Source organism: Scophthalmus maximus, chromosome 1, assembly GCF_022379125.1.
Source record: "Scophthalmus maximus strain ysfricsl-2021 chromosome 1, ASM2237912v1, whole genome shotgun sequence".
Taxonomy (NCBI): Eukaryota; Metazoa; Chordata; class Actinopteri; order Pleuronectiformes; family Scophthalmidae; genus Scophthalmus; species Scophthalmus maximus.
Window position 1 is genome coordinate 12,420,632 of NC_061515.1, and position 16,869 is coordinate 12,437,500.

The window sequence follows — 16,869 nt, forward strand, 5'->3', positions numbered from 1 at the left end:
AATCTCCATCGTTCTCTTTATCTCACCAAGCAAATTACATCTTGGTTACTATAGAGATGTGTTTATTGAATGCTTTTTGACACATTTTCTTGCCTCCCCTTAAGCCCCCTTTGGCTTCCCTGCCCTTTTTTTTCCTCACCTGTCTTTCCCTGTTTTCTCTTTTCCTGCACCCTTGTGTATTGATGGTCATCTTCCTTCGTTTCATTTCTCTCTTTTGTCATCTGGGGAGCCACTTGCACTTTTTGGTGAATAATAGTTGCTTTTTGTAAAGAAAGATGAGAATTGTGTATGCTGGACGGATTTTCAATGCAGCAATTGGGGCTATTGTTGTTGCCATGTATTACACATAAGCAGATAAAGACGGCAGGGTCTCTTATTGTACTCATATGGCATGTGCTATCCATTATTATTGACTGTGTAAGTGGCCCCAACTGAATACACCACTCAGTGATGCCAGCAATCAGATTGTGTCTCCTCTTTCTCCTCATCTTCACAGATACAGCGTCCATTGTGCTTTTCTTTCTGTCTCCACGGTTTTTCTCTCTCTTTTTGCCTATTTGTTCCCTTGTTCAAAACAGTTCAACCTGTTCTCTTTTTGTTTCCTTGAGTCCAACACTCTATGTTCAATGGGCTTGTGAATCAAAGGTTTTTTTTAACTACTGGAAATGTAGAAAAGCTGTGCTTGCACAATCTCTGTTCTCATTAGCCGTCAAACAGCACTACTTACAGCACTATTTAGCTTTTTCTAATAATACAAGTTAATGGTAAATGTTGAAAAATAGTTAGACAATAGCACGAGTACAAAGGAGGAGTCAAGTTGGTGAAATGCCAATGATATTCAGCAAAAGATTGCTTAGTCACCACAAGCTTCTGGTCCTACCAGACCAAGCGAGACAGTATCGGCGAAACTATTTGAATGTGAGAGAGCGATTGTGGTATATTTGCTTTCAAAAGTTACAAAGTCTAACATCAAATCATCATTTTGCCAGTTTTGGACATAATCACGGATCAGAGTCAGAATTGGTTTGACTGGCCGAGTATAATGAGAAGTAAAACGAACCTGATTCTGGTTATCAGAAGCTTTCAGCATATTCCCTCACAGTGCACAGAGCAAATTTATAGTAGGATGAAAAAAAACATAGACACTATGACTATTAGGTTGAGGCAAGCCCTGTGTGTCACATGATAAAGTTTTCCAAACTCCATACGCTGATAAAGGCTCTACATGCTGTGGTTAAAAGTTCAGAAAAAAAAATAATACTTCAGTTAAGATTTATGTTTTTGTCAGTCTACCATTTCCACTTCAGAGAGAACCTCTCTGAACAAACATATCGTATTTATATGAGTATACGGAAAACAGAACATTAAACCAGTTTTTTTTCTGCTGACATGAAAAGTTAACTTTTTGGAGACGCGTGATTCTCATAAGACAGTGATTAAAAAACATGTTTGAGTACACTATATAGGGCTGCAGTCAGGCTGACACTGTGCTATAGTAAGGGTTAGATACAGAGGCGATATATGTATTTTATTGATAAAGCGAATACAGTATACAAAGTCTGATTAGACTAACAATAGGCCTTTAGTATGTTTAACTTTTCATAGTAGGAAATGCAGCGGTGTTACTTAAAACATCAGCTCTGTCCGAGTTGACAGTGTGACAGTGAGTCAGCATGCAAGACCAGGATGTTGAAACTGAAGTGGCTAAATGGAATTCAGCCATCATACATTCCGTTATTCAGACTTGTGCTTTTCCTTCCGTAATATGTCAAAATATCTTCTGTGAAAATTCCTTATTGACAGTAAATTGAATATTGTTGCACAATGACTCTTTTATGTTAATATGAGGGATGAATAAGTGTTGTGAGAAGAGACTTTTCCATATCCAGCTCTTCATCATCATCACAGTATATGCCTCTCATCCTCTGTTCCTCTTTCCTCCCATTCACCTACTTTCTGCCTCTCCTGTCCTCCCTCCCCTCGAGCAGCGTTTGCGGATGATTAGTAGAGTCAGATGGAAGCAAGATGAGGACACGAGGCCCCTTCTGCATATTCATCTGTCCTTCTGTTCCCCTCCATTCATCGGGGCCGATCGCTGCAGTCACTTTCTCTCTCCGCTCTCCGTCCCGCTTTCTCTCCATCCTGTCGGTGTGCCAGCAGCCATCCTCTGCCCTGAACACCTCCACAATTTATCCTCTCCTCTCCCTTTCTGTCCCCTGCTGTACTGTATCTCCCTCCGCTCCGCCACTCCACCCCTGATGGACTAAGTGAACTCCCTGTAGTAAAATTAACTTTGAGATGAACGAGGCTACGGTCTTTTGCACATGCAGGATGATATTCTGCCAAAAATGCAGTGAAGGTTATGTCTTGATGTATTTACTGCCGAGACACTCCACTGTTGTGACTTGCAGTTTCCTCGGTTCATGCTCTGGTGTCTGGAAACAAATCTGTTTAGTATCCAAAAAACACATTTCCATTTAAACATAGTCAAAGAGGAGGCAGCGGGGCAAACTTGAAGAGTCTGTCCCATTGCAACACATTCAGGCTTGAACCCCATCAAAGTGCCTGCTGCTTAGTCTGAATGAGAGAAGAGATTAGATTGTAAATGAATTTGCATCTTTTTTTTTTGCCTTTTGTCGTTTGACAGGAGAGGCCGACGCACAGACTTGTCATTTTGTGTGTTTTATAAACGTATGCTTTTGATATCAATATAGAGAAGCCAAAATGATGACAGTGACACCTTGATGTAAACTCGTAATGATACATTTAAGTGGTTCCATGCTTGTGGTAGAATCAAAGCTGTCAGACATAAAGCTGCGCAAACAAACCTACATTTGTCTTTTTTCCTAAAATCTCCCTATTCACTGACTTCTTGCTTTTAAAGCGCAGCTCAGTTTTCTTCATTAAGTGCACATATGGGAGTCTTTGTGTCTGTAATCTCTGACTGTCAGTGTGTGTTTTTGTGGTGGATCTGATGGGGATATTGGCAGATATGCTTATGTTGTACTAAAAGCAAGTTAATTGTTCCCTGAGGAATCATTCGAACAGGCCGGACCACTTGAAATGGTAGGCTGAAGATAAAAAATGCTGCCCCCCCCCCCGTCAATGACTTTTTTTCCCCTCAACAATTTTTCCTGTGAACTATTTCTGTGTGTGTGTGTGTGTGTGTGAGAGAGAGAGAGAGAGAGAGAGAGAGAGAGAGAGAGAGACTTCTTGTGTGACTGTGGATCAGTGTGTCATTGAAACGCCTCTCTTCCGCTGTTCTTCCGTCACAACTTTTGACAGCTCTACAATGGATACCTGCAAACATTTAATTAAGTGGCAACTGCGCAGATGTTTTCCAATAATCCCACTTCATGCTCTGTAATTAACTCTATACATACTTAAACTTAATTTCTCTTGGAGAATGCACGCTGTAACACAACAAACAATATTCCATGATCCATGACAAACCCGATGATTGCCCCAATCAGACGGATTTACCTCCGATGCGCACACAGGAAACTGAATGAGCAAGAGGATGAGGATTCTGTTCGTAAGCTTTGTAGCGTCGCGCGTGTCGATACGGTGGCTGCTGCTCTTGCGATTTGAATTATTAATTGCTAGTTATTGTCTTATTGCTTGAGGATGTGGATTCTCAGACTGTATCTGTCTGCTGGGCCGTTCTTCCCCACATCAGAAGATGGGTGAAAGTGATATCTTCTAATGATTACCCTCTCGTTCCCTCCTCACCCCCTCTCCCTCGCTGTCTTTCAGTAAATGAGGGAAAGTGATATGGTTCTCTAATGACCAGTGTGAATAATCGCCATCTAAATAAAGGCTCCGTTTGGTGCTAGAAACCTCCCAGACTGTCTCTGTCTCACTCACGGCCTATCAGCTGATGAACATACTTTTCCAGCCTGGTTGATTCCAGATCGCTGATACTTTTTCTTTTTATACTTATTATCACTGCGTTTCCATCTTTCATCGCTGAACTTCTAGAGTTAAAGTATTTTTCCCTCTTCCTCAAACAGACCTCATTCCATTACAAGCTGCCGGGTGTGTGTGCATATGTATATTTTTCTCTCCGCAGATCAGAGAGGAGCTTAAACTGACATCCATTTTGGCTGCACGTTTAACTTTTATGTCCTCAGCCGGGCCGAGCGCTGAGAGGAACCGGAAGACATGAAACAGCAGGAGAGAGCCGTGGAGAAGAGCAATAGAAAAACCTTGGTGTCTGGCCGCACGTTTATTTTGTGCTTACTAAAGTTCTTCTTCTCGCACATTCGCTCTCTCTGCGTGCGGGTGAGGAGAAGCTGAGTTATTAAAACGCCAACCTTTCCAACAAGAGGCAATAAATCAAACTAAATATCCAGTGGGAGAGAGAGGGAGAAAGAGAGGAAAGACAGAAAAGGAGAGAGAGAGAATGTTGAAATGAAAAATAGGGAATGTATAAGTCGAGGAGGGGGATTTGATGAGCAGAAGGCTTGGGAAAGAGGGAGAGGAGACGCAATAAGAGAGCCGTATTATAAATTGATGTAGGGGATGAGAAGAGGAGAACGTAGTGAGTAAAATAATGAGTCTCATCCGGCCAGTCTGAAGCCTGACCTCGCCTCATCCACTTTGATTACAGACAGACAGGCCGGCCAATCAGGGTTAATTCCCCATCACTGCAAATCAGTAAGTCGCTGAGCGACTCATTCTCAAGGCCACTATAAATATTTTTCCCGTTGGTGGCAAATGTGACTTCAACTCAAAGTAATTTGAGGAATGGACGCAAAAGTGTTGACAAATAGATGTTATAAAGACAGTGGGATAATCATCATCGCACAACCTCTGCATAACCTTTACATAATCTGGAAGAGTCTTCCAGTATTCATGCATATTTACGTTTGTCACTTGTCAAGTGTTCACATACAAACTCAAAACTAGTTTAGAATGAGTGTCTCTTAAACTTGGGGCTTCCAGGAACAAACGATAGAAATTCAGGCTCTTTATGCAGACTGCAACACCGCTTGCTGCATAAAGAGATCAACTTCCTCGCCAAAATAAAACTCAAATATCAAAAGTCTGACACATTCTCAACCCATAACAAAAATCCAATATTGACTTGAGGAAGGAAGTGACCTTGTCATAGAGAGAGAAAAAATATGTCAGACCACTGCACAGCTCAGAGGAAAACCATTAAAAGCTGCCTCTTCCTTTTCTTCTTCTTTTTACTGTTAATGCATATAAATCCATATTTAACATTTTATGACATTTAAAGACTTATCAATGGGTCAAGAATTTAATTGACAGTTCATGTAATTTGTTCAGTCACTGTTGTTTAGTTTTTCTTTGTTGTTAATCCCAAATCAAATTATCTATTACACTTTGTGGCAATAATTTCCTCAGTGATGATCGCTGCAATAAAGCGTCTCTGAGTTCGAGAAGAGAGTCGGAGCAGAGAAGACGGAGGACAGAGGAGGCAGCATGAGCGTGACATTGAGAGGGCTTCGAGGTTAAGTGGTTAAATGGTTTAGACCCTCTTAAGTGGCTGTTTTTTCTCTTCTCCTTCATCCCCTGCTCCTTTCCTCGATACCCCATTTGTCTTTAAATGCCTAATATGAAAAGAAAGACATCAATCATAACTCTCTCTCTCTCACACACACACAGGCACACTCATTATTCCCTTCCACATGCTGTATATTTTGTAGTTTTCACATGGACGCTGTGCTTGTGTGTGCACTTTCAGAGATTCAGGAGACTTCCAGGGTAATAGAAAGATTCGGGGAGTGTGAAAGAGAGATGGAGCAATCGCACTGTTGTTTTCTCTCTTCCATCTCTTCTCCCACTGGACCACGAGATGGGCTCAATGTCCCTACGTGCATTTAAAGAAGAAAGCAATTGTTATTTGCCAAATCCGAGAGTAATTATGTAATTTTAAACCAGCTTCCTCGGAGGGCATTGTTTTAAAAGTACTGAAGTCTCTTTTTTTTGTGTGTGAATCTGACTTTATAATGTATGAAAATAGAACTTTAGGAATCACCCTGCTGAGAGCTAATTTAAGGCACTGCTGTAAAAAGCGATCACAACAGTGTATCATGAATGGAGCAAAACTATGTTGGAATTTGGAAACGACTCGTAAAGTCAGAGATTTGACAGCTTGTCTCCTTTGATAACATAAAAAGGCTTCGCTGCCTACAACTCGTAGCTGATACAGTGGGTATGATTATTGTGATTATTAAATTATCTGACGACATACTGTCTTAAATTACACTTCAGTCAAAAGGAACATCATCTACTTTAGTGACAAATCGATGAATATCACTTAGAATTATCCCTCCTACTCTGATTAACTGACTTAATATCGAGTGTCTGTGGCCATCAATCTTTTTGAAATAAACTCTTGTAGGAACATTCACTGCTTATACCATTCAGTTGGTTTTCAGTGAACCTTTTTTTGCCCTTGTATGTTAAGATTTCACGGTCTGAGGCGGGAGTTGACCCTGAGCAACGCACTTGAAAAGACAGTGGCATCATCCCACTGTTGTTAGCACAGGGGGAAAAAAACTGAGTGCATGGAAACAAGATGATGAATAATGGAAAAGCAAACAGATCATTTGGAGAGAACATTAAAGCTTGAGAGTGCACGGTCAGGCTATTGTTTGCTATTCTGTCAATCCTGGGGGTTGTATTTTCTGCCCTTTCAAAAGCAAACTCACATAGTTTGATTCAGTATTTTACAGGTCAAAATCTCAATACTTGACAGTCTTTGAAGTGACATTTTACCATGTGTGTATCTGTTCTTATTTCTTTAGCAAACATACCATTGCCTCTTCTTGCTCAAGAATCTGAAACAGATGTGGAAAAGCACCATACATAAATAAATGGTTTTACATCAAAGAATGGACACGCACACACGCAAGCAAACACGCACGAACACACACACACACACACACACACACACACACACACACACACGCACCGCTACTAATTGAATCACGTATTACATTTCCTGGAGGATTAGTTTAGCCTGGGAGGCTGGTGAATGCATGGGCTGTGTAAGACAGTTGGTGTTTGTGCGTCTGGGTGTGTTCTGTGCATTCATTGGCATGGCGAAACCCACATATCAATTATTCATCTTGTGTGCTTCTCAATCAAATACTCAGGAATCCATTCCTCCCTCTCCCTCACCTGCAGGGATTACAGGAGGTGCAGTGATGGGACACACTACTGCGGTTTCACAGTGAATTTGCATGCTGCCGTTGTGCCGGCCAGGAGGAATTATGAATGTGCCACAGTGGTTACTGATGAACAGGTGATGCTCATGGCACAGTTCTTACTGAGAGTCAGTCGTTCGCTGACTGTAGACAACGGAAGAAATGTCTAACCCTGTAGGAGGGGGAATATGAATCGTAAAATAAAATACCCTGAAAGGGCAAGGCAACTGACAAGGAAACATAGAGCAAAGATGCAAGTGTTGTTACAGTAGGTGATTTGGGGTCCACCCTTCACAACATGCTTTTAGTTTTACAAATATACTGTATCTGTTGCAGGAAACAATGTCTGAAAATTCCCAATGCATTTACATTTTAGCTTGTGTTACATCACAGAGGCACAGGTTTTGCACTACATTACATTAATAATCTGTGTGTAGGTATTTTGTGTGGAAAAGGTCAACTTGCTGCATTGTCATGCCACAGCTGGTCTGGAGTCACCTCCACATGACGGGCAGGTGGACAGCTTGTTAGTTGGCTCCAACAGTAAGCGCAATGTGACCTTTCACGCGCATTTCGAGCTGCAAACCGTCGGTGGTCGTCCACTCTGGCCGCTGTCTCCTTCTGTGACCCTGCAGCAAGAAGCTCATACAAAGTCCAGGTTTGGGTCAGAGGTCAGGAACTAGACAATAACTATTCACACGGGGATCCCCAAAGACAAGACACAAGGTCGCCGAATCACATTTTTACAGTATTTATATTTGGTTACGCAATGTTGACTGCTATTAGCACACCACTGCTCTTTGTTAAACAAATGATGCTATATACGGTCAAACACTACAGCTTCCAACGTGACTCCGGCTCTCTCGTGTAGTGTTGGAATTCAGATGCCTTCTTGAGTCATGACAGCATTGAACATGGTGTGTGCATGAGAGTGTGTGTGAGACTCTGTCCCTTTTCTCTGGAATAATGAGGTGTTCATACATACAAATCCCCCCATCATCTTGTCAGTGTGCTGTCTGCTTTCCGGGACAATGCAATGAGAGCACAGGAAGTATCTGTTTTTTTGTTATTTCAGCACCTTGGATGCTTGACCCTCTCTTTGCAGAGTGATGTGTGTGCAGAGTTTGACAATACAATGATGTTTTCGTATCCATCAGCTGAAGAAGGACAGTTTCTCTGTCCTCACCTTAAGTCTCACGTTTAACACCAGTGAGTATGTGAGTTGTTCAGCAAGTCGTGGTCCGGTGTGCAACTTATGCAAGTCTAACGTGGAGACTTGAAACCATGAGTGCACATGAATGAGAAGGGACTTTTTAGTGAAACTAGTGAAATTTGCATCAGACATGCTATTAGTATGCGTATGTCTTAAAACATGAAGGGAGGTGATCCTAATAGCACAGGCATATATTTTCATTTAAAGTTATGTATATCATATGTGACAAACATATGGAGAAATTGAAGAAACACATTATTCTTTTAGTAAATTGTGATGTCACCCAGGTGCCTTACAGGTTTTGGAAACTCATCATGAACTGAAACAACTGGCCTGTCACCTCCTTCGCATGTTTTTTCCTCATGTTTTTTTATCTACTGTCAACCCTCTAATTCATGTTATGGCAAAACATTTGAACAAACTGGTATATAAACACAGACACCTCAATTGAAATAAGAGGGGCTGAAAAAAACAGGAAAAATTCTTTGATAACAAAAATAAGTTGAATAAATGATTATTGTTATGAATACTGCAGGTTTTCATCTCTACAGGTTTTAATCCATGTGGAAATAATTAGGTAAATACTGGAACCGACAGCTCAGTGAAAGTAAGCAATAGTGTAATCATGTACATAAGTCAATAAATACTTGACTTGATTTAAGTTCATCATTGCAAGTGTTGCATTGTGACTACACGGTGTATATGTATTATTTACTATTTTCCTGCTGTGTGTATACTGAAAACACAAGTGCCTGAAGAACAGGCACGGACCACCCTCAGCTCCCATCCAAACTTATCCCTCATTATTCCCCGCGGCCTCATGAGGTGAGCCAGGATGCGGACGACAACAATGAGAAGCAGAGCTGCCCCTTGGTTTGAGTGGAGAATGAAGGATGAGCCAGAAGAGGACACAAGTGGTGCTGAGTCTTTGAGTAAAAAGAGAGACAAACGGAGAGAAAGCAAGATAGGAGGAGGTAAGTGCTTTGCAGTGCTGTATATACCGTATGTAGGAGGAGTATAGAGCCGGAGCAGCAAGAGGAGGCATTGACTGGCTTGGATGAGACAATAAAAATAGTGCTGACATAGTACAGTTAAAGTGTGTGTGTGTGTGTGTGTGTGTGTGTGTGTGTGTGTGTGTGTGTGTGTGTGTTTGTCAGCATGTAACAGGGAAGTGGGAGAGGGAGGGTGGAAATAAAATCCTTCCTGGAGCGGTGATTAAAAAAGAAGGAATGATGTGAAAACAAAGAACAGACATCAAAGTAAAGAGAGAGAGAAAGAGAGTTCAGGTTGCTTCGATTATGATTCCAGATGTTAAATTGCACCTAACTGCTGATAGGATGGGGGGGAGGAGTGGAGATGGCGGGGGCAGTGAGGAGAACTGTGCAAGGAAATATGGTTGCCACGCAAGAGCAAGAGCAGTGGAGAAGAGAGGTGTAGAAGGAGGAAGAAAAGAGGGATGGAGGGTTGAGATGATGGATGTGCTGCTCTCATTTTGTGCCCCCTAACGAAGACTCTAATTAGTGTTTGTGTAATTCCACACTGTCTCCTCCGCCTGCTCATCTTAATTAACTACATTCATCTTCCCCTCCCTCCATCCATCCCTTTTCTCTCACCCTCCCTCCCTCCCTCCCTCCCTCTACCCTCCTAAAATAACACACTGACTGTCTGAACCCCACCTGGACCAGACCTGCTTTTACTCACTCACTATCTCAACCCCTCCCTTCCTCCCTGCCACCCGCTTTTACTCCTCCTTTCTCTCCATCCTTTCCTTTTGTTTGCATTCTTCTGTTATGTGATGTCTCTCTCCATCTGCCTTCTCCCTCCCCGACTCACCTTGAAAAAAACTCTGCAGTCCTGTTATTGTCTCCCTTGCAGCCGACTGTGTCAGTGCTTGGCCACAACAAAAGCCTGCCCACCCCTGAGTCTCCAGCGCTCTGTATTGTGACGGCCCCATTTACTCACCCCGGCCATTAATTTCATCAGTGGGCTCAAGAAGTAGCAGCGACACCACTAGCAATACATTGCTACTGCAAATGAATCATACATTAAAGCCGAGCGACACCACCCCTACCCACTCACACACCTGACCGCCACCACCAAAAACAAGCCTATACATTCTGCAATAACTCTAAAAACAGTTTGAGGATGACACGAGGCAAACGAAACAAGGAAACAGGACAACGTGCAACACGAAGGAGGTGGAGAGATGGAGGGGACTGTGTGAAATGCATTTATGGATGGAGATGATGGGGCTGTTTTGTTATTGTAGCGCGCAGGGGATGGATCCAACTACATGCCATCATTTAGGCCCACAGTCTGAAATGGCTTTACTACTTCAACCTTTCAGTCAGTGTGACAAAGGACTGCTGGGAGTCAGAGCCTCTGTTTCACAATACCCCATTTCTGCACACATGCATGGAACGCTGCCCGCACACACACACACACACACACACACACACACACACACACACACATGCGCTCGCAGAAATACATACGCAAATATTCTGCACAGATGGGTGCCCATGCACACAAACCAAATGAGATAAGCTGCAGTCGAGGGCCCTTAGCAAACACTGTCGCACAAATCAGGTGTCATTCAAAGTCAATGTAAGAGAAAAAGTAAATTTAATTTGTATGTATGCCTTGTTGTGTTTATGTGTGTGTGTGTGCGTGCGTGCGTGCGTGCGTGTGTGTGTGTGTGTGTGTGTGTGTGTGTCTGTGTCTGTGTGTGTGTGTGTGTCTGTGTGTGTGTGTGTGTGTGTGTGTGTGTGTGTGTTAGCATGTTTCTGAATACTGATGTTTCCGGACACAGTGGTGAGCTGCAGTTTGCTGAGAACAGCATTTTTTCCATCCTCTTTGGTATTGACACCAAACAACCACTTACACCAATAATACACCATCGCAACCCCAGAATGCATTTCATCCTTTAAATTTGATGGCCGCCTGTGCTGGGTCAGATAGCCATCAGACTGCCCAAATGGAGAAGAGGCACAAAAATGCTGAACCCACACCAACACACACACGTAACATTGATAGCAATTACAAGCCAATCTGTCCCCACCTCCTGCAGAGGGTCAAAGGTTAATCTGCCAGGTTTTCACCTGACAGCATTTCCTCACAGCATCTGCGCAGAGGGAAGAGAGGGAGGCCGAGCACAACGGGCAAATAGAGATAGAGCGAGGGAGGCGGAAGCCAGGAGCAATGGGGTGACAGAGATAGCGGTGGAAACAGAAATAAGGGGATTGCGATAGAACAAGAAAAAGGAAGCTACAGGCAAGAGAGAGAGAAACAGACAGAGAGAAGAAAGACATCGGGCAACAGAGATGCACGCGCCGATGACACCGACCGTCTACCAAATCACAATCGTCCAAATGGGAAAGAAAATCTCCCCACCGTCCTTTTAACTTCCTGTAACAGATATGATGTCACCATCAGAAAGCTCCAAGCAGTCATGCTTATGGGTGGGAGGTGGCTTTGGCCACTGATGTCAGATCCGCTTAGTCACTGGAATATCTAACCTTTAACCATAAAAGGAAAATGCAAATCTGACCTTAGATAACAGTGTAAGTTAAACCTCCTCCCTCTCTCCTAATCTCGGCGCCCACTGGGCTCAGCGTCACCTGTGCTGCTGCTGCTGATGGAATGTAGATGTTACAAAGGACGGTTGGCAGCTGGCTTTTTCAACCTGCACCTGTTCTGTTTCCATGTGTGTGTGCATGTGTGTGTGTCTGTTGTTGCACATGTGTTTGTCTATCTGTGTGTGCGCACTGGCTGTCTTCAGTGTTTCTCTGTTATCTGCAGAAGTACACTTGTGGGAGATGATACAGTACTGAGACTTGTGATGTATGAGGCATCAGGAACATTTGTCTTAATAGCCTCATAAGCCTAACTACACTTAGACACAAGCTTACAGCAACACACACACACACACACACACACACACACACACACACACACACATGCACTTGCTCACAAGACACAGGCACGTGCATTGACATAAACTTTGTTCTTTCTTGTCAGGTCTAGGGAAGGGTGACAAAATAGTGGAAAACATCGAATTAATGAGTGGAAAAACATAACAAAGATGGTTTCATGCAAGTGCACTGGACAAATAACTTAATTAAGTAATCACATCTACCCATATGATGTATAGAAATGCAGGCATATGTTAAGCAAGCTCAGTTGACATTGGTTTTGGATAAATATAGCACAGGTAAAAATGGTCCGATCTTATGGAATGGTTTGGTTACAGAGATTGTGATGACTGATGTTGGGATGGTCTCATCCAGCCATCTAAAACCATTACAATCTCACAGCAGCACTACACTTCTTCATGGCAGACAGGACACTACAGTGACCCACTACTGGAAAGTGACCCGCCGGGACGGAGCTGGCTCTTCAGCATGCTAACTTCGGTGGAAGCGAGAAAGTGATCAGCGCCAGCTTGAAGTGCAAATCACAACGTCAAATAAGAAAAAACAGCGACATTAACTTCTAGCAGAAAAGGCCATGCTACAGACAAGGATCGAGGAAAACAACAAAGGGAATCCAGCATGGACGTATTATAAGAACAGAAAGAATAAATAGATGTTAATGACAGAAGTTAATGTTGATGTATTTTCTCATTTGCTGTTGTGTTTGTTAATTTGCAATTGTTTTTTTTATTTATTTGCCATTGTATGTTGTGATTTCCCATTGTGATTCCCTTTTGTCATTGTGATCCGGCTTCAGGGCCACTGTAGATGTTCTTTCTAATGCTGCTGGAGAATCTCAGCGAGTGATACATGAATTGTGATGCTGAAACTGTAACGTCTCTGCTAGATTGTTAAGAAAGCAGATGTTAATGCTAACGTTGGCTATGAAGCAAGAGAGGAAACTTATAGGTCAAGCCCCTTTAGGTCACTCCTTCCACTCTACCACAGTTCAGTTTGCTGTTTTGTACACCTCTATTTAATGTGTATTTCCAGTTCTTTTATTGTGAAATCTAAAACCTGCATCCTTGTGTTCACTTCTTCTTCTACTGCCATCAACAGGAATATCTTTTGGAAGACTGATGCTCATCCCTTCAGTCGAGACTTGTACAGTAGAATCTATGACAAAGAGCACTGTTTATTCTTTTAATTTGCCTCACCCGTCTGTATATGTGAGGCACATACAGTACAGTGTTAATTTTTCTGCTGCATGAATATGAATAGATTGTGTAAAGGATACTTTCTAACTGTGAAAAAATTGTTAATAATGGTCTTGCTAAATTAAATTAAAAGCATGAATAATGAAATTATGTAATTTTTATTAGGTGATATCAACTCAATAAGCAATAAACAAGTAAACAAATTGTATGCACTACTCTTTTAGCCAGTATTATCTTTTAGAAGGTGTACATTTAATCTGTCCACTATTTTTTATTTATGCACCAAAAATAAAGATTTGTAAGTAATTTGATTTGTCCAGTAAGTAATCTGCAGGAACAGCCCAGTACATTCCCAGTTATTACTGCAGTCCTTCTTCATCCTGGTTTTCTTTTTATTTAGCTACTGGAAACAAATCTTTCTCTTCATTGATGAACTCCGTTTGATTTATGTCAGGATCATTGGTTAAAAATGCAGAGTAAGTGAATACAGGTCTCTGTGTGTGAGTGTGAGAGTGAGAGGGGGGAGATTGGATAAAAGAGATTTCCTATATCACTGTTCTTTGTGTCTGATGCTAGTCGGATATTTCTATCAGTGCCATTGATAAATGATAGGACTCAGGTTCGGCTGGAGATTAAAATTCCCTGCAGGGCTGCACAGTCTGAATTGATTTAAAATATATATATATATATATATATATATATATATATATATATATATATATATATATATATATATATATATATATATATATATACATTTACATTTAAACATCATAATGACACTTTAGTAGTGACCAAATGACAGAGGTACAGAGAGTGTCGCATTAAACCATCTAAACTTCGTCATACTTTTCTCACTAACTTAATAAAGTTGCTATGTTCATGACTATCCTCCATGAGAAATCAATTGACAGATATGCCATGCGTTAAAAGTTAAAATTGTACACTCAGCAGATTCCAGGTTTTTGGATCAGTGCCGGTCTCCTCTCGTTGAATTTGGGATCATCCCCTCGAAGCTACCGACATTGGATGTGGAAGTTAAATAAATAAAAATGATTTCTCCATGCTAATGTTCATCAAACCTGCCAAACGTACCCTTAAATATTTGACATGGAAGGAGAGAAGATCAGTGAGAAGTGAGATCAAAGGAGGGGTGTGTGTGTGTGTGTGTGTGTGTGTGTGTGTGTGTGTGTGTGATGAAACGTATTTTTGCAGTGTGGTATTTTCAACACCACCAAATTCCGCACCATCTCCCTCACACATGGGAGTAATCTAAACTCAAAGCAACGTGTGTGTGTGTGTGTGTGTGTGTGAGAGAGGAAGAGGAGAGTGGTCTCCTGCCACCAGCAACTATTCTTCATATTCTTGTCACCTACTCTTCTTCTCTCTCATCTTCCTCTGACAAACACACACACACACACACACACACACACACACACACACACACAAATGATTGTATTTGTCTTTATCAGTCCCTCCATTTTCCTCGCCCCTCCTTGTGTTCGTTCTCCTTCGTTCAATATTTCATGCTGTTGAGAGCATATCTATTCTGAGCTCTCTCTCTCTCTTTCTCTTTCTACATATACGGCCTCTCTTCCACCATCCCGTCTTCTTAAAAAAAGCCCCCTCTCTACACATCACTCTTGCTGTCCTCTATAAATCTCTCTCTCTCCCCCTCAGTCTCTATATCTCATTGCACTCCTAATGTTCTGTGCCCCATCTAACTCTTTCTCCCAAACCTGACTTACATTCCCTTCCACCCTTTCATTTCCTTTCCCTCCCCCAACTCCTCCTTTCCCTCTGCTGGCTCAGTTCGCGTGACTGTTCAAAAGTATCAGCTCCTCTTCTCCTTCCCTTAACCCCTCACTCCTTCTCTCTCCTCTTTCCCCCTTGGATTCCTCTTCAACGAAAACACAGAGAAAGCCCTGTTCTTTCTTTTTGCACCTCTTTCGCTTTTTTTCTTGCATCCCCTTCCCCACCTCCCCCCTCTTGCCGCTCTCTTTCTCCCATCCAATCTTAGTGGCACCTCTCCTCCTCATCGTCCTGTCTTCCTTCTCTTCCTCCAATGCTCTGCCGTACTCAGCTCCATCTCCACCACCCAGCCGTGCCCCAGCCCCCACCCACGGCCGTACTCTCCTCCCCGCTCTTAGCCTGTGCCAGTGTTGTTTTAGGCACAGCAGTGCAAGGTAAACAGAGAGATTGAAAATTCGTGTCAGTCAGCCGGGTGAGAGAGGGACAGGGAGGGATGGAGAGCAGCAGAGGTGGTGAGGGAGTGGGAGGAGGCGGGTGGAGTGTCAGTACAATTTACTAACACAACAGTGAACAGCGGAGCGGGCAAAGACACAGAGAGAGTGGGAGGCGGAGTGAGAAAGAGACTCCCAGATCAAGAATGCCATTGAAATGCACGTACATGCAAGTGTACCAAAAACATAAATCGTTTACTGTATAGTCACATGATGTTCATGCACAATAAAGGAACCTGCTGAATTCATATGCGCATTGTTAACTTCCAGGGACCCCGGAGAGGGATGCCGCCCCCATTGGGGGCCTAATATCATATTATCGGTGCTATGAGAAAGCTCCGATTAGATTTTTGAGGTTACGGCAAGGAGCACATGACAGATGTGTTGTTGGCCAGCTCTGGGTTGGAAATGTCATAAGAGCCTCAGTGTCACCGCATGCAGTCAGCCTTGAGGTCGTTTCTCATAATAACCTCAATACAAAAGTAATCCAATAGCACTGCAGCCCATGCCTGGAAAATCCAACCTGGATGATTAGAATTGACAGGGGTGTTTGGTGGAACAGAACATGTCAGCGTCTGTTTAAAAGAAACCAAATGGAAATGCAACAAATGGGATTTTTGCTATTCAAAAAAACCACCAAAAAAACCCAGGACAGAATCGCTGCATCCGCATTGTGTTCGATTTCCAACTTTGGCCTGTTGAACCTGATTTACAGTTTGTTTTAAAATGCAGCCATACAGTAAATCTACATCCCCTCCCCGGGTAGTCCCCACACAGTCAATCATCCATGCGCTATAGGCTGGGATTTGAAGGGTCACTTCACCTAAATGGAAAATTTTCTCTTTCTTCTTGGGGTATCTAACCATGCAGATATTGTTTTGGCTGTATTTTCCCACATTTTGATATTTGATATTTATATTTCCACTGTCTCGCCAGAAATATGGAGGTGAATGTGTGGAGGTGAATTTGACAACAACAATGACAACAACAACCACCACCAGCACCACCACTACCACTGCTTATACTAATAATAGTAATGATCAAGTAGTAAATCAACAGTAGCTTCTTTCCAGAAACCGTGTCCTTGTAATTTACAATCCA